This window comes from Euprymna scolopes, chromosome 3 (assembly GCF_053919585.1).
Source record: "Euprymna scolopes isolate OS-2025 chromosome 3, ASM5391958v1, whole genome shotgun sequence".
Classification (NCBI taxonomy): Eukaryota; Metazoa; Mollusca; class Cephalopoda; order Sepiida; family Sepiolidae; genus Euprymna; species Euprymna scolopes.
The window spans coordinates 49,708,228-49,728,343 of record NC_136484.1 but is presented as its reverse complement, the minus strand read 5'-3'; the positions used below and the strand labels follow the sequence as shown (position 1 = coordinate 49,728,343).

Here is a 20,116-nt window from a genome sequence, read left to right as displayed (position 1 = left end):
TAAAGAACACATGCCATAGTAGTATTGATAGAAAAAAAACACCACGTCTGCGAGAGAGAAGTTGCAGATGTACGTGTGCTTATTGACATTTTCAAGGTTTGGATTTGGATTTTATGTTATAAATATAACGAAACTGATTCATCGTTAACTTTTAACTAACTCATAACTACATATCTGGGGTCTGCAGATGATAAAATAGCTCTCAGGAAGGTCCACAAGCCAAATAAAGTTAGGAAGTTCTGATATACAAAATGAAATTCATTGAACTCCAACAATATTTGCTCATTTGAAACTGCAGCCAGACTTGCAGTCTCAAAATAGTTGTGATGTTTGAACACATAAATATCACGTTAGACAGCAGCATTCAGCTGGGTGTGACCATTGCCAGACGATCAGTCGATGAACACACTGTGTCAATAATACAAATGACAATATTGCTCTGGTTCAGAAGCGTGCATTTGATCCTCTCAGGTCAGATGCTAAATGAATAAACGAATACAGGATTGATGTACATTTCTGTTTGCCAAATTAATGTGCAACTAGACTAATGACTCAAGAATAGAAAATGGTGCCTCCATACACAGTTTAAGATAATCTTTTTTTTTTTCAACTATACAGGATACTAGCAGGCCGCCCGGCCTTGCCCGGTCGTTAAATACTCATAAATATTATATTTTAAATCATACAGAAATTGAGAAATGTGCATGCGAGTATTATGTTTTTTCTAAACAGTTCATCTCTTGTAAGTAAAAAAAAAAAAAGAAGGGAAATACTCGGACTGAGATCGAAACCAAAACCTAAAAACAAGTAGTCATGTATGATAACCATTAGGCGAACTTGACATGTTTGTTAAAAACTGTTTTCTAACCTACTTATTTTAAACATGATAACTCTGCCATGTGAACCATTCACACATATGCATTCGTGAAACAGTTGACAAACAGATAAAAATCCGACAATCCTCATGTGCCAATTTTTCAATTTTGACTCCTTAGCAGCACGTTTTTTTTCGGATGAAAACCGATTAAAAAGTTTTTCACATGTCTGAATATCCTATCTACCAAATTTCAAGTCTGTAGATCAAAGATTCGTTGAGTATATAGGTTGATACGTGTCCTCACACGCACATACATCCTCACTTTTATAGATATACTAGACTACCCGTGACCCGTTGGGTCAGTATGTTGTATTAGCTATGGAATTAATGTATGAGCGTGACACTTGTGACGCAAAGAAAATAGGGTTTTTTTGACATAACAGAAACATTTCTATGAAAGTATATTAAAATGAAAAAGAATATAGATAGATTGCAAACCACTAGGAAAGTTATTTACCACAAAAGGAGATTTCCAAAACAGAAATTCAACAACCAGTTAATGCGATGACGAAACATGAACATGTTTTATACAGGGTGACCCAAAAAAAAAACAAAAGCTAAATGGAGGCCATCTAGAACATATGCTGTAGAACGGAGAAAAAAAGGGCAAATACCCTAGTGTTTTGATGTGATGTTTTGAATATAATAAACTAGTTATGACCAAAGTTTCATTTCATTCGGACAAAACACTAAGAAACGGGGCCGAATTAGAGTTCGGGCCCGTTTTTTTGGGGGGGAGGAGGGGGATCACCCTGTATCCCTGCACATAAATGCTAAACTGAACATATAGTCTGTCAACAGGTGTACTGGTTATATATTCATTTACAACTTCTACATATGAGCAATAAGACCCTGAATGACAAAGGAGATCGTTTGACTGAGTGCCATTTATGGCTTATTTTCAAGTGGACAATTGTATCAAGGCACGGACGCGCATATGCAAATTCGTGTGAAATGACATCACTGGTCAAAAAAAGAAAGACTATAAAAATGGGGAAAGAGCACGTTAGAGAAGACGATCACGTTAGAGACGTAGATAACATTCGAAATCACATTAGAGGTATGAATGACATTCGAGAGCATGTTTTGAGAAGGCGGCAACATGAGGGGTGTCACAGCAGTAATGAGAGAATGAGGAAATAAATGTTGTCGTACAATAAAAATCGCGAGTTGAAATTATTTTCTATTCTTTGTCTGCTTTGCGACTGAGGCTACAACGTGTTGGTTCCAAGACAACAATATACAATGAAAATATCAAATTAATAAATTCACAGGAAAACGAAGAATAAAAATTGGAGTAAAACAATCAAATCACGAAAAGATGTCTGACTTTAATAGGGGATGTTATGAGACTCCGGTACTGAATGAATTTCTAACCTCATCTCATATGAAGAGAGGTTGAAACATTCTGGAAAATGATACATACGCTAGTAAACATTACAGAAGACAGAAGACATACAGTGAGGATGACATTTGTGCGGTAATAAATTGTGGCAGTAGAAAAATATATGATTTTAAGATGTGACATCTTCAAAATTTTTGTATAAAATAATTTCTAGATTTTTGTATAAAATCTCCCAAATTTCTTTTATAAAATCTCTAAATTTTTTTTTATAAATCTCCAGATTTCTGCATAAAATCTCCAGGTATTTTTATAAATTCTCCAGATTTTTTATAAAATCTCCAGATTTTTGTATAAAATCTCTTGAATTTTTACATAAAATCACCAGAAATTTTGTATAAAATCTCCAGAAATTTTGTATAATATTTCCACAGTTTTGCTCATTGGACGTGGTTGTATAACATAGAGAGGGGGGGGAGCATCTCAGATAATGATTTCTAACAGATATTTGCAATTTTAAATCTTTTATTTTTCGAAACTTGAATAAAACCACTTTAAATTGAATGAATGTTAGAATTGGTTAATTTAGAAAAATATGTGTGAGACAAAAACCTCGGATGATACTTAAGAATCTTCAGAAAGCCTCTTAGAATCATTGCAGGAAATTGAAGTGCTTAAGTGAAGGAAAAAATATCTCATGAGAAAACAATAAAAAATAATTTACAGCAAAACAAAACAAAAAATACAATACTAACAATGTTTACATTAAATCTATCACTTATTTCCGGCAATTTTAAGTGATTCAATTCCAAAACAATTATCCTGAGAAATAAACGTAATGAAAACTTATCTAATTAAGATTTTAAAAGGAATTTCCTATGTGAAATTAAAGGATACTAAGGAATTAAATTGATTTTTAAGTACTTGGAAAATCTTGAATGTTATGCAGTTACCTTCCATTTGAAAACTAGAAGAAAGAGAAAGAATGTGGGGGATAAACAATGACGTCATTGGATATTCTGTGGTTCCTTTACGCAAATTATACATTGTTGCCCGCGAAGATACTGCTATTGCCTTCATTTTGAATCTAACATACAAAGTTATCATGTTGTATTTTGAAAGTTAGGCCCAAATAACATTTAGGGTGACAAATGAAACTTTAATTTAGCAAATTTTCATTGTTTTTATTAGCAATATATTAACGTATTAAACTGTAATTTAGTTTTTAAAATCACTTGCCCTAAAAAAGACGACTGCTAATATGAAACATTTTTATTCGCCTTTCTCAGTGAAAAGGAGATACAGGGTTAGTTTATAGTGAAAATTCAACCCCCTATACTGAAGCCTGATGCACTACAAAATTAGCCTGGTTGATTCTGCCAGCATTGCTTCAGAGTCGTTATCGTCTCAGATAACAAGCAATAAACCCATCTCTCCTTTGAAAGAAGACGAAAGACAATACATTTTAATCACCTAAAAAAACAAAAATCAGTAAGGGAGATAACTCATTTTAAATTGAAGAATGCAGTAGGAATTTTCTATTTAAAGTTAAAAAATGTGTAAACAAATTAAAACTAAAATGACTTCACTGCATCCCGGGTAACGCCGGGTGGTACAGTTAGTGAAATACATATTTTTATTTTTTCTATAGATTATAAACCTTTTTAGTTTTAACAGTATATGTTTATATATGATTTGTATAAATATAAATTTATATAAATCATATTTATAAATATAACATTCATTTTTTTTTTTTTTTAGCAGGCGAGATTTTATCCTTTCGTTTTTCATCTGTCCTTTTTTTTTTTTTTTTACCCAAACAAGGCATATTAAAACTTGGACGTAACGGGTTACTATTTGAGATCGTTTTTAACAGGGATATATGTAGGGAGTTGAGCAGCAAGATATCTGTTCACCTTACATTTACACTTCTGCAAGTTAGTACAGGAAACAGGAAGGGAATTCCAGAGTCTAGCAGTCCAAAAGAAGAAACAATTAGAATAGAAGACTTTCCGGCATCTAGGAACCTCAACAATAAAGGGTTGGAATTTTGTTGCTTATTGGATTAGTTGAGATATTACGTTATGAGTTCATCAGAGCACATTCCATTAAATTACTTTTAAAACAGGCACAGAAATGCAACATTGACATGATAGGATAGAGGTTGGAGCTTCGCCGATAGTGCGAAACCTATTAGAGTTGAGACTTTTTTTTTTATCTAAGAATGGGAAAGTAGTAGTAGATGCACCAGCCAAGATATTGGCGAATTGTGGCCTTGTGAACATATATGAGACTCTTTAGTGTGAATGATTTTCTAGCATGATAGAAGGAGTCCACCTTCTTTGCAGAAGCCTTGGCAATATCCTCAATATATTTGTTTTATTTATATCATTTGGACTCATCAGACTACTGTTCTCATCTTGAGTGTCATTTTCACAAAGTTTCAATCTATGTAACCTTCGACCTTCTTCAGGTGTATTTTGCGGAACTCAGGAATTTGGACAGAATTTCGAATGGAACCCTTTATTTACTTCAGAGGGGTAGCATGCTCTTGTTCTGTCAGCCATGGCTGGATAGAGGTTCTAAGTAACGACATCCAGTCATGGCTGATGGAGCAAGAGCAGGCTACCCCATGAAGTAAATAAACGGTTCTATTCGAAATTCCAGCCAAATTCTCAAGTTCAACAGAAACATTCCCGAATTCAACAAGATACACCTGGAGAAGGTCGGAGGTTACATTGCCTAAAACGTTGTGAAAACGACACTCAAGATGAAAACAGTAGTCCGATGAATTCAAATGATATGAATAACCAATCCTCATCTCAAAAATTCAGAAACGTGGTATTTGTTTTAATTCATGATGCCTGTGAATGTTAAGCCAATGAGTTTGAAAGATGAGTTTTCAGGTAGGGTGTTATTTTTCATGGCAATTGAGAAGGTTTTTATAGTTGTTAAATGAAAGAAGATCGTTTATAGTTACCATGCTTTACGGCCCGTTTCACTACCGCCTGAAGGTCATTTTCTAAAGTTTCTGCCATTACATTGGATATGCGTCCATTTTTCCCCTCGTGTTTATTATAAAACGTGATGCCATCAGCAAATGTAACCATCTCAGACACAATCTCATCAGTGAGGTTGTTTGTGACTATCAGGAATAATAACGGCCTAAAAATCGACCCTTGAGGCACACCTGCATTAATATCATGGTATTTATATGTACTGCCATCTTGTCTTGATCTGATTATATTAAGTGTTTATCCAGAAATATCAACTGATCTCTATTTCTTTTCTTTCTCCTTCCCCCCCCCTCCTCTCTTTCCACTGCGTCCCAATCAATATTTAAGCACTGATCATTGCTTATACTGTTTTTTTTTTTTTGTTTTGGTTTTTTAATAATGCTGATTTTGACATTCTCTTTCAAATGGTATTTTTTCTGAATTCCACCATATTTTCGGTTATCTGAGGAGAATGTTATACTGATGTTTTTTCTTCAGCTCGAGCACATGAGTGTCTGTTCCATCAAAAATGACGGCTTACATTTTTTTCAAATAAGCATACCACACATTAAAAATATAAGCAAGCTATTTATATCACAATAAAATGTATTTCCCTTTAAATAACGAATAATTTTATATATCATGCATCAAAATTACTTTTATTATCATGGTTGATTATTGCTACTTCAGATCAAACAACCGCAAATAATTATCACTCTTTATATCATACTACCTTGATATCCTTGTTAGATCACCAAAGTTAAGCATCAATGAGCTTGGCCAATATCAGATGGCTGACTATTTAAAAATTCTAAGCACTGTATGTATTCAGATATGCAAGTATGTATAATACCCCAGGAAGATGAACGCCCTGCCTTGCACAGTTCACGGTCACTCTTGAGCAAGGTTTATCACCTGTTAGCCTCCCTCTGGTATTCCGGAGGATTTCCATATAAAGGGTAGATGAAATTTTTCAGCCGTGATGAAGGCTATACATCTAGGTGAATGGAAGCTCTGTTAAAAAAACTAAATCAGACAGAAGGAGCCCATTGCAATCTTCTAATGGTAGTCACACACAAAGCACTCACTTTCAATTTGTCATGAGCTAGCACGGAAGTAGTAAGGTTAAAAAAAACCGTCATGAGAATGCTCATGTCAGTGCACGATCTGATCTAGGCAAAGATAGTGAAATATATTAACACTGATAATGCTATATCGGGTGTATACTTATTATAAAAAGCTCAAGTTTTTTCGTTTTGTTTTTAAGGCTAGGTATTATTTGGGGTTTAAGGCACAACCGATATTACATTTTGAATTATTTGTTTGAATAAATATTTAAAAAGTTAAATTTCAAATATATTAGGCACAAGGTCATCAAAATGTGAGGAAAATGGGTATTCTTAGTCACCCTTGCTCTACAGTGCGAAAAATGTCTGTTCTACTCTTAATCAGAATCATCTCATTCACAATAATACCACATTTACAGTAGGAGTCATCCTAATTAAGACATCCCCAAATTGATTTACAATTTTTTAAATATATATATATTTGTAGTCATCGACATACAGTCCTGTTTCGTTGTATCACAACTCATCAGTGCTGCTAGACTAGCATCTCTCCCAAGCCAAGGATTGAACCTAGAACCGTCATGTTGACAGTTCTCCCACTCGACCATGGAATCGACGCCCGTAAATAACTCGTCGGAATGTCTATTTAAATAGACACCCGCCACCACTTTTATAGTGCTCAAGTCGCCTGTTTGTAAACAAACAAACAACGAGTTTCGCATTTTCAGCCAATTAAGTAGTGGGTGAGATTATTTACAACAGTGCTCTACCCAAAGAGGGGGGGGGGGCTTAAATATATTTGTAGTCATCGACATACAGTCCCGTTTCGTTGTATCATAACTCATCAGTGCCGCTAGACTAGCATCTCTCCCAAAGTGGAACCTCTAGATGCGAAATTAATTGGTTCTAGCTTGACTTTCGTATCTTGAAATGTTTTGTACCCTGAAAGGCATTTTACACATAAATCTGTTCCAAACCCTATGAAAACTCTTATTAAATTTTATAATAAGGGCAAAATCAGAATGAACCACATCACTCTATATAAAAGTATACAAGATATCAACGGATGCACACTCGAGAGTCCAAACAATGAAAAGAATGTGCTGTCGTCCTAGCTCTAATCATTACTCGTAATGTCACAACTTCAATCAAATCTATGGGAATGCAGGCGGGTGGAAGAAAAAGTATTCAAAGTGAAATGAATTATTCACTTGCTTACAGCTAATTTACGATATCTAAGAAAAATAGCAACAAACTTCTTCACCCCTTATAAAAATGTCAGAGAGTATAACGATAAAAATTTTAAAAAAAAAAAAAAAAAAAAAAAAAAAAAAAAATTTTCGTTAATCTATATTCTGCAAATGTAAAAATTGTAATGCATACATTAATTTTTCGATTTTTAAAATAAGTTTTATTTATGGGGTGGGAAGTAAGTAAAAAATAAAATAAATTCAAATTCAAGAAGAAAATGTTTTCCAGACGCAAATATTTCTAGAAAATTACTAAAAAAAAAAAGTCAAATCGAATAAAACTCCCATTCTATAAAGATTTCTGAAGAATTGGGTGCCTCAAAATTAGTCTTTCTATCACTCGAATCTTTCGGATCCTGAAAATTTTTTTGTATGCTGGAACAAAAAAAAATTTCACATCATGTTTCGTAAATTGAAAATGTCATAAGCAGATTCTTTCGTATCTAGAGGTTCCAATGTATATATAAATATTTCATTATATTAAACTGAGGAGTGGGGAAAGTACAAAAAAAAAATTGGTGCAGTAAGATATGCCCAACCCTTTCTAAATAATATCTCGCCCACTGTTTCCCGGTTTATTCTAGAACCGAGAAGGAGCAGGTCAATCTCTAAATAGAAATAGAATCTGAGTGGAAGGAAAAATGGGATACACTTTAGCCTAAAATCCAAGTAGTACCAATATTTTTGATCATGAAAAAATTTTATTTTTGGAATTATATGTCATTTTGGAATAATTCATTTCACAATTCATGAAGTCTTGCCACATTAGATTTGTATTTCACGTTTGGTGATCGGACGATCTCAATTTTTTTTTTTTTTTTCAATTATTTTTCAATTATTTTATATCTATACCATGCCAGACACGGTCACTCAATCAAGAATAACAAGCCTTCTACTTTTTGTATATTATTATATAGTTATTGTTATTTTATTGTTATTTATTGTTATTTTTTTTTTCTTTTGCAGTTTATTTCACTTTCTTGGTTCACCTGTTCTACGGCCTTCTGTAATTTTTAGGTGAGTCATACCATATGCTTTTCAAATTATTAATCTCATTTTCTGTGTTGTCATTAAATGGTTTAGTGAACATTGCGTTAAACTGCATGTTTTTATTACAATAAATATCTCAAGAAAATTGGTTATAAATTGTTGCATATGAAAATAGTAAACGAATTTTAATCCGTAGAAACACTGTAAGTACATGAGTTTATTTACTTGAACGCAGCAACAAAACACCAAATTTTGGCTGGGAGGAAAGTGTAGTATCTGTTCTGATAGTACATTTCATCTTATCAGCTGTCGGTCATTGAAGAAGAAATCCTTGAAGACTGAGGCTATTTTTATTTATTTTTTCTTCCAATCCAGTGTGCCATTTTTGAGGGAGCTTGTATTTTACACACATTAAAAACCGATCTTGTATCTAACTCTGACCTCATATAATAGTAACAAATAAATAGTAACTCATAGAGTAAGTATTTTTGGGGGAGAATAGAAAGTGGACCTTGGGTTTATTTTCAGCAACCGCTTTCTTTATTGTGTCCTTTAGTCCTCGCATTCCATGAGCACTGTTTCTGACAAAGGGGGAATAATAGCTATTTTCTGGATTGGAATCTATTTATCTATCTAAAACTTATCGTTGTCTAGTTTTTGACCTTGAAATAATATTTTTCTCCCTTTTTTTTTAGCTTCTTACATCAGGTGGTTTCATGTCTTGTCTGGAGCCATTTCCATAAAAAAATCGTTTCATTCTTTTTCTTTTTGTATCTAGCGTTTTATTTATTGTATTCTCAATATTTATTCTCATACTTATTATTCCTACATCCGGGACATCCACCGTAGACTTACTGGCCACTGAACAAGCTTATTTCAATGGAAATGTTTTTGTTTTTTTCAAGTAATTCACTTATCATGAAAATCTCCGAATTGAGAAAGATCTTATGTGTAACTGCATAATTCTGCAGTGAGTTCGTTATTGTGCTATTTTTATTTATTTATTTTTTTTTTTTTTACATAGGCATCACCACTTATCAAGGCTCAGAGGCCACTCGAGAGTAAGGGTTAAAGAGTGTACAGTAGTCAATTGGACAATATAGTAATAGTAAGTAATGGAAATTCGGTAAATTTGTTAATTTAAGTGGAACGGCTCATCAAGAACTTGTTTACGTTGGACTTGAAGACAACCATCTTGTCTTGCGAAAGTTATAAAGAAAAGAGACGAAATTCTTTTTCTTCTCGGTGCATAAATTACATGTCAGAATCAGCAGTAATTACATTTCGAAAAAGTGAAAATTTAAAAGTTTAAAGCCATAAATTTGATTCCTGTTTCTTTTGGATATATTATATTGATATTATATTTTCGTATAATTTAATATATATATATTACACACACACACGCACACACACACACACACACACACACACACACACAAACACACACACACATATATATATATATATATATATATATATATATTATTTTAATTAATTGGATTTCATTATTGAGATGAGTATTTATTAATTTATTTATTGCGGACTATTATACTCATCATTTTTTTTTTTTTTTTTTAGATGTCGTTTTACAGCGTTTCGGCCAACTATCCCTCTAGCTTTTTGTCAAACGTCGTGAAACAACAACTAAATAAACAAAAGATGAGGCTAATAACTCGCAATAAATAAATTAATATTACATATATGCTATTATATATCGTATTATGATATATAATAATAGCAGGGTGCCCGACGTTACCCGGTTGTAAAATATGCATAAATATTATATTTTGATTAATGCAGATTTCGTATTTATTATAAATAGAAATACCGTAGTTTTATGTTTTTTAAAGAAATTTAACATTACTTTTAATAAAGTAATGTTAAATTTCTTTAAAAAAACAGAAGTAAAACAAAAAGAAAAACGGAAAGAAACTGAGACATGTACCTGCGAGTATTTTGTTTTACTCGAGATGAGAGTATCATAACCATCCGGCCAGCTTGACACGTTCTTGAAAACGTGTTTCCAAACCTACTTATTCTGAACATAAGGAATCTATCATGTGTACCCCTCTAGTTTATATATATATATATATATATGTATATATATATATATATATATATATATATATATATATATATATATATATATATATATATATATATATATATATCAATAGAGGATTGATTCTTAAATAATACATATGCAATCTACATAAATTAAAATATCATGTTTAAGTGTATTGTACGACCGGGCAATGCTGAGCTGCCAGCTAGTTTACCGTAAGTCTTAACTTACTTGACTTAACTTATATTGCTACTCCAGATAGGCAAGATCAAAGTGTAGTATATGTTCTTCAGATGCTACACTTCAATTTTTTGTTCTCTGTCAGTGGAGGAGAAATCCTTCACGACTAAGACAATTTTGAATTTTTGTTCCTTTTCTCCATATTAAAAAACGACCCTGGTGTCTAACTCTGTCCTGTGGGGAGGCATTGTAAATAGGTACTCTAGATAGTTCTACAATATTCTTGAGAACAAAGTTCAACCATTTATCATGATCTTGGGTCAATATTCTAGCTGTTAGGAGTAGCATATCAGTATCAATCCTTACCTGGTACATCTCTTACATCTCTTTAGCTGTCGGTACATCTCTTTAGCTGTCGCCCCTTTTATCTTTTTTTCAATAAAATCTTGATTTGATTTATTTACATTGCTCAAGTCTGGCAGTTAAAAAACATGTCGAAACCATATCATTCTATTTTTCCAAACAGCGTCTTTGATGGATATCTAAATGTTAATCTCCTTTCTACTATCTGCATTTATTTGCCTATTTTGCAGAGTTGCTCCAAGGATTGTTTTGAAACGTTTCATTTCAAAGACATTGATCTTCCTCTCATATTCTGCCACAATAATCAATATTTCACTTATATACATATATATATATATATATATATATATATATATATATATATATATATATATATATATATCTTAACTTGAGAGGCATTGATATGTCCTTCCTGTTTCATAACTGTTTTTTGTTTTTTTTTTTTGTTTTTGTTTTTTTGTTTTTTTAGTCATCCAAATGCATCAAAAGTCTTTATTCTTCTGTTAATATCAGATGAGAATCCTGGAACCGCTGAACTAAGAAACATAAACTGTTCTTTTTCTTTGAACTGTTTTGTTATCTATTGAGATAGTATTGCTAACGGAAGAAGTGGTTGTTTTACTTTCATTTCTTATTTCTCACAAGAGCTTTCAAGGTCAGAAGTAAAGGGCTTCGTCTTATAAAAGATACTACTAATGAGGGTAATTTCATCTGCACAATAAACATCAGTGGAGAACTCATTACAAAGCAATGGGCTCTATACTGTAATTGTTGAAATATATAAAAGGGAGAAAAAAATGTTCAAGTTAAACGACACTTTTCACCTTAATATTTAAAATAATTCATAAAATAAAATAGTACAAAAATATGTAAAAATTATGTAAAAATTTAATACTGTAAAAATTTTGTAAAAATTATGTAAAAATTATGTAATAAAATAGTACAAAAAAATTATGTAAAAATTATGTAAAAATTTAATACTGTAAAAATTTTGTAACAATTATGTGAAAATTTAATAATGTAAAAAATTATGTAAAAATTATGTAATAAAATAGTACAAAAAGAAATGATGTAAAGTTAAAAAAAAAAGACTGCACCAAAAATTACGCTAATTCATCCATAATTTTTATTGTAAAAAAAACAAACAAATTTGATTGTCAAATTCTTCCCTCGGCCATTTTTCGCTTTCATTAAGGTTAATGTCAAAGAAACATAACTTAAATTTTAAGATGCAAAAACGGCCACTCCCATTCCCTATGTTAAGAATGGATTCCAAAATTTGCACGGGGAGGGTTTGATTTGATTTTTTTTTTAACAAAAATACTGGATGAATTTGTGTACATTTTGATGTACAACTTTTTTTAACCTAACAAGTACATATATGATAAAGCTTTTTGTGCAATTATAATTTTTCCGGTAGGATGCCCAATCCTCAGCTTGAACAAATTGATAAGAAAATTGAAAAAAAGGGACATAATTCAACACACATTCATCATGCTAATCGTTTACCAATCAAATTTGATTATCTACATCTTAATAAAGTAGCCACAGAAATCCCCCTCTGGAAAAAATTATCGTAGGTTTGCAACAACAGATGCCACAGGCAAATTTAATACAGCTAAGCTAATAGCCACTATCTTATGTAACTTTCGAACACCTTTGAAGACACATTCAATCGTGATAATAAAATACTACATTACATCCTAGGAGCAATACCATCACAATCGCAATATCATTAAAGGAAAGGATACTTATTTTCCCTCTGGGAGGAACTCTACACATTCCAAAGATTCTATGCTTACACTGTCTGTAACTGGCTCATACATACACAGATATACCATTAACTTTCCCGCAGTAGAATAAAAAATGTAGGGCTCCAGCCTTATTCATTACCGTTTGAGCTATCATCAGACAGATCAGAAATAGTTCAAAATGAGCCGACTTTAACATATAAATGTATATTTATGCATGCATACAAGAGAACTTAAAATCGACTTATGCCTGTCAAGTTTAAATCTTTTTTTCAATTTTGACCCCTTAGCAGCTATTTTTACTGGCTACAAACCTATAAAAGAACCGTCCACAAAAAATGTAATCATTTGACCTACCTTGTGTCGCTCTGCAGTCTTGCATCTTGGAGTAGATGCATTTAAAAAATGGAGGAATGGAGACAGACAGACAGACAGACAGACATAGTGCCTTTTATATATTAGACTATAGAGCTTTGCCCAGTTGTAAAATATGCTTAAATGTGTTATTTTAATTTGCCTAAATTTCCTGTATATTATTATAGAGTTGTGATTTCAAAAGTAAAAAAAAAAGTATTCAGGTGCCATCAGCTAGAATCGAAACTAAAACAGTAGTATTTAAAGCTGGTGATGTTACTACTGCATCAACGTGACACGCATATGAATTGTTAAAAAAATAAACTAAGATTAATGTACAAAATGCATAAGGATTTTTTCAATTTTGACCCATTTTTGACCCCTTAAAAACTATTTTAACTGACTAAAGACCCATAAAAGAACGGTCCGTAAAAATCTAATCATTTAAGGCCCCTTGCGCCACTCTGCGACTTTTAGTTTCGAAGGAGATAGAGTTTAAAAATATGGAGACAGACAGATATATAGCCTTTTATATATTAGACTAGCGGGGGGGGGGGCTCGGCTTTACCCGGGCGTAAAATATGCTTGAATATGATATTTGTCCAGATTTCATATATATTATTATAGTCATTATTTCAAAAGTAAAAAAAAAAGTATTTGGATGCCATCAGCTAGAATCGAAACCAAAACTGTAGCATTCAAAGCTGGTGACATTGCCATTGTACCAACGTGACACACACATGATTTGTTAGAAATAAACTAAAATAAATGTACAAAATGTATTACAAATTTTTCACTTTTTACCTATTTTTGACTCCTTAAAAACTATTTTAACCAGCTAAAGACCCATAAAAGAACCGTCCGTAAAAAATCCAATCCTTCGAGACCCCTAGCGCCACTCTGCGACTTTTAGTTTCGGAGGAGATAGAGTTTGAAAATATGGAGACGGACAGACAGACAGATATATAACCTTTTATATATTAGATTTGCAAAAATGCCGGAAAGTCTTGTCAAAGAATTTTAATGAAATATTAATATTTTTTACACGGAAGGAAAAATATTTTCCATTTATATTAAAATGATCATGTTGGTTATTTCCCTAAATCACCAGATTCCCTACAATAGGAAATGGCGCAATTCGGTCTTTTACATTTCTTGTATGAATCGGTTTAACTAGGTATAAATATTTAGATTAAATCTTTCACTCACGCAATGCTGGGTAATTTAGTTATACTTACCTAAAATTACATAGGTAAAAAATGAAATCTATAAATGAAACTGTTTTTATAATCCTATTATAATGAAGATTTTGTGTCTGTCGGTAATTGAAATCATATCATATTATCAATAGTTTTATGCCATATTCTTAGACTTTTTAAAATAAATTTGAATGTATCAGCATAGTATGAGTTATGTTACAAGGTTTTTAATACTGACAAGTCACCATCCAATATACTTTTTATTTGTTTTACATAAGCATTAATATATCGCTACACATTCATGAGCATGTTTCAGTAACGAGGACTCTTCAGACGATATTGCTTATACAAAAGTTTAATTCCACACTATCCAGAAAGAGTCAGCTGTTGTGCTTTTAAGTTTTGCATTCAGCAAGTTGTGGACGCAGAAGGTGGATGCATAGAATAAAATGGTTGTATCTGTTTGAATTTAATAAAGCAGTTGAATAAACATACACAAAATCTTTTACTGACCTTTCTTTATTCAGGTTTTAAAGTTTGAGATCTCAAACTGCCAATTTATCATTTATGCACTTACAACCTGCATATATATGTAACATTAGTTATATTCAGTTTTTTTTTTTTTTTTTGTAGAATCTCACGTGACACCCCCTGTCTCTAACACAACTTTCTGAACATGTCAACCTAATTTCTATTTTTAGATTTCTAGTGAAATTTTCCACTTTCCATTTAACTTGATTTGATGTGAAAAATTCTCTAGAGTTGGAAGCCATGTTTGGTTTCAGCACAGTTTCCGATGGTTAGATATTCTACACAAGTCCTGGAGGTGACTGGTTTTCAGTAGACAGAACAAAAGATTCTTCACGTGTTGACACAAAGAAAACACATGCAAAGTTGCTAAAGAAAAGGTTTAATATTTATGGAGCAATTCTGGTTTCTGATTGGTTGGTAGCAGAACGTGAATTAATTTGATTCGTCAGTTCCTAGCAGCATCGTTTATAAATAGAATCTCCCAACTGTGCTGGATCATACCCCATTATAAGCCTTCTTATGATGGGATATGTCTCCTAGCGGCTTCGGCTGCAAGGAGACAGGGTAGTAGTAAACGTCAAGGATTCATTCTTGACACTCAGCCCAACAGGTGAGGGGCCAGGAACTGGCTCAGCACCTGCCGGACTGAGGTACACCACCTGGGTATCACCTAAGAGGTCCACCCTCCCAGGCCTTGCCACCCGACTTTCGGGTGGGGCAAGTTTATTGCTTGTCACCTGAGGCACCCCGACCGGGGAAGTCCGACAGGGTTACTCAGGCAATTTTTGTAATTGCAAGAGTGCCCCTCCTTTAGGGGAGCTTGCTTTTCATCCCCACTTTCTTGGCCTTGTGCAAAATATTGGTGATGCGGGCACCAATTAAATTACTACACCATTATAAGGCAAAAATATTGCAATTTTCAATACACCATACACAAATATTGTTACTAAAGAGTGTAAGAGACACTAAGACACAATGGCATGTCAGGCAAAATTTTAGGTAATATTTAATGCCATATGTAGTACTGATGCAGTGGTTAGTGGTGCAAACTGTGGACTTGGTATGCTGGGTTCAATTTCTACCAAGGCTTTTGCATCACTTTTATTTGGGAAAAGGTATGAGTCAATATATCTTCCCTCCAGTTATGGGTACAAGAGTAAAGTAAATGAAACTCTCAAGTTTTGATGGGGCAACTAATCTAGGAGAAAGAAAATGTCTAATACGACAGCTTCAAGCAAATAAAACACTAACAGATGTCACATATTTTGCTTCTGGACAACCATCACTTACCTGATGGAGAGAGTTAATCATGTTTTTCACATTGAATAATCTGCTGGAAGCAAATTTTTGCGTGGAAACCGGGTTGATAGTTTTGGATTTATCCTCGTGTCCAGCAATGGAAATGAGGACATTATCTGACTGCAAATAATGTACATAACAATTCTTTAGCTAAAAGCGACAACAAAAGTTGGCATTACAAAACAAAATAGATAAAAATTCTATAGAAATGGTAAAATGTGCAGAACAATAATATGAAGATTTAATCTTCTTAAATTTTCCTTTTTTTATTTGAGCAGATGGAATCAAAAGAAATGGATCATCTTTATTTGAATTAAACAAAACAAATTTTAGTCAATAAAAAAAATAAAACAACGGATATTTGTAAGATGCGTCCATGAATTCTGTAGATTTAACACAACTGACAAATGAACAATGTATGGTCGAGGGACGTTCCAAAATAATGCCTCCTATATTTCGTTCTGTGATTTTGACCAAAGTTAATATCTTACATAGCCTAACATCACAAGTGCATTTGACAAGTTTTAGTACCACGCAGACAGTGCTCAACATTTAAGAATTCGTTTCTGAAAGGGGCAAAATAATTATTTTTTATATCTGCAGACACAAGTGTTTCATGCTTTCGCAATCATCAGTGCAAGAAGTGACGATTGCCGCTAGTCAAAACGAACAACGTATATGCTTATATCTTTTCTCTATTTATTACTTGGTTATCTGTAGGAATACAAAATGTCTTCTAAAAATAAAACTTTTTTTTCTAAAAGAAAAGAATTTTAGATTGTACTTTTTTTCCTCAGGGATGTGTGTACATGGTGGGGTGAGGAGACAGGAGAAGAAGGTATAGCTAATGAGAGAGTACCATTTAAGCTTTGAGGTGGTCAGTAACTTGGCTGGTATAGTTGACAGTTCTTTAACCTCTGAATGAATCATGAAAAGTTGGTGTGCATATAGATACATACCTGTATATATATATATATATATATATATATATATATATATATATATATATATATATATATATATATATACACACACACACATATACACATGCATATATAGAGAGAAATAAAAAAAGGAAAAAACCAAGTTATGTGTTCGTCTTTATTTCGAGACTTCCTCGTTTGGTCTTTATTTCGAGACTTCCTCTGGATGAATGAAAATAAGAAAACACCAATACTAATATTTGAAAATATATTTTGGATATAGTGAAATGTATGACCCTGTTCCGTTTCTGAAATGGAACAGGGTCATAGATTTCATTACACCAAAAATATATTTTCAAATATTTGTACTGCTGTTTTGTTATCTTAATTTAATTCATCCAGAGGAAGACCCGCAATAAACACATAACTTGGTTTGTTCCTTTTTTTATTTCTATATTTCATTGGAATACTATTTCTATTATTCTCATCACACACACATGCATACACATATGTAGAGGGAGAGAAAGAAGGAGAGGGAGATACAGATTACAAGAAAGGTGGTCAAAAATAGTGAAGGTATTAGCAATGATGTGTGACAACTGGATTTGTGAAGTGAGGGGGGGTGAAATTTAGATATGGAGAAAGTTAAAACTAAGAGAAAATGGAAGGATAAGAAATGAAGTGTTACTACTGAGAAAAAAAAAACACTGTTCCCCCTCCTGGGTTAACACCTATTCTTCCCATAAGAAAATGTTTATAGTCAATCAATGTCTTTTAGAATTTGTAATCATTGGGTGATATCAATATTTGTAAAGTCCTGAGATGTGAATTGAGTCTCAGAATGAGTTTGATACATACATATATATATATATATATATATATATATATATATATATATATATATATATATATATATATATATATATATATAATAAAAATTACAATTAAATTTACCAAAATGATCCAAGATGGTAAAATTAAAGTATATTATAAATATTATTAAAGAATTAATATTTATAAAGTTATCTCAGCCAGATGTAAAAGCTCAATAAAACTAAATACGAGATAGAGCTTATAATTCCTTGGATTTTACTTGTGCAAATGGAAATTCAATTAACTTTCTTGAAGTTATATATTTGGATTTTACCCTCACTGGATTATTTATCTTCCACCAGACTATCCATTCACGTGTAATCACCTTTTTCTTCACCATAATCCCTCTGCTTCACTTTTTTGTTATCAAGTAAGGTCTTTGACTTACTTGTTGTTTCATCAAATAATTTTGCATGCAAAATCCGATCCCGCATTTTGCTAATTCCTACCCTCTGATGAGAAGGAAAGTATTTCTTCGAAACTCCGCGGATTAAGGACTATCTACTTATCTAGTGTTTCTTTTTCAGATTAAATATGTTTTGAACTCATTTCAAAGTGTTTTTTAACATGTTTTATTAACTGTTTGCTCGTATATATATATATATATATATATTCCGAGGTAGAAATGGTAAAAAAAAAACAGGATAAAAGTACTCAGTACGTTAATAGAGCTAAATATGTTTTTTATTTTACAACCTCAAGTATTAACTTAATCTGTTACAATTGTTTCTGTGGACAGAAAATTTACCGTTTGCTTCGTCAGAAGCAAAAGTCAAAATGAGAAAGGGAAGAAAATATGATTTTTAGGGTTACGAGTGAATATTAACAAAATAAGAGAAATATAAAGAGAAAAAAGAGAAGATAAAAGGAGAGATAGAAAGAAAGAAATAACCTTACATTTGCATTGTGATCAAATTAAGTTGAACTTAAAAGTGACGAGTGTGGGGGTTACATATTTGAAATAAATTAAGCGTGTCAAAATGTAGGCATTGCCATGGTAAGAGTGAGTGAGGCTTGCATATAATGAAGTGTTGTTGGCTGCAATGTTAACATATGTCTAGTTGATTGCATTCTAACATACGTTCTATATATATATATATATATATATATATATATATATATATATATATATATATATATGCCCTAGATATGTTGAGTGGGAAAGTATTTATATGACAAGTAGTTAACATGCATCCAGTTAGTTTTATTTAATATACATTTAGGAGGGTTGGATCATAAAATAATGTTGTTTTTAATACTTTTTTTAATATCATAATTCAGTATTTCAAATGCACTACATTCTTCATCAAGAGTGATGAAGAAAGGGGAAATGCAGCTGCCCATGTGCAGGGTATTCATATGCTAAATATTGGATGACCATATATTTTTTTTTTTGGGGGGGGAGTGCTAAGTGTTGTTTAAATATCTTTAGAGCCTGTTATATTTTTGAAATACCTCATGAGCAGCCTCGTTCCTGTTTTGTCATCCCGCTGTGAAGAATTTAGATTGTTTGAAATACTGAATTATAATAAAATATTATTTAAAAATAAACAATGTTTTTCTTTGATAAGGGCAGGTGAAGGAATCTTTAGCCTTGGCAGTAATCACTTACAGATGGCGTCTTGATAAAAAAACTGTTCCCCATCATCTCATTGGTCGACATCAGGAATGGCATCCGGACTATAAAAATTCTTGCATCAATTAAAGAAATGACTTCCCAAAAAAACTGAACTGAGATAAGTTGGAAAGTCAATTTTTTAAGGCTGTTCAACACATGCCAGCATGCAAAACAGACATTAAAATGATGATGATGATGATGATGATGATGATGATGATGATGATGATATATGTAATAGTGCATGAAATGAACTGATAAGTATGGAAACAAACTATTTTAAAGCACTGATATTTCAGCTTTTAAGACAGACCTTGTTTATGGTAAAATGGGCTTTATTGACAAAGAAGATATAAAGCTCTAATTTTAATACTACTATTATTATTTAGATTTTACTTAAAAAAACAAAATATTGCTGTTCTAAACATGTGTCTGTGTCAC

At 32.2% G+C, this 20,116-nt stretch overlaps 1 protein-coding gene across 4 annotated transcripts in view; it reads left to right on the top strand.

Moving 5' to 3' along the window:
- LOC145254880 (uncharacterized) overlaps positions 1 to 20,116 on the top strand; it is an 814,065-nt gene that overhangs the window by 292,884 nt on the left and 501,065 nt on the right. For all 4 annotated transcript variants that reach the window (XR_013863831.1, XM_080113784.1, XM_080113773.1 and 1 more), the window contains one exon: positions 8,499 to 8,549. The gene's annotated coding sequence lies outside the window, so the exon portion shown is untranslated. The remainder of the gene's footprint in view (positions 1 to 8,498; positions 8,550 to 20,116) is intronic.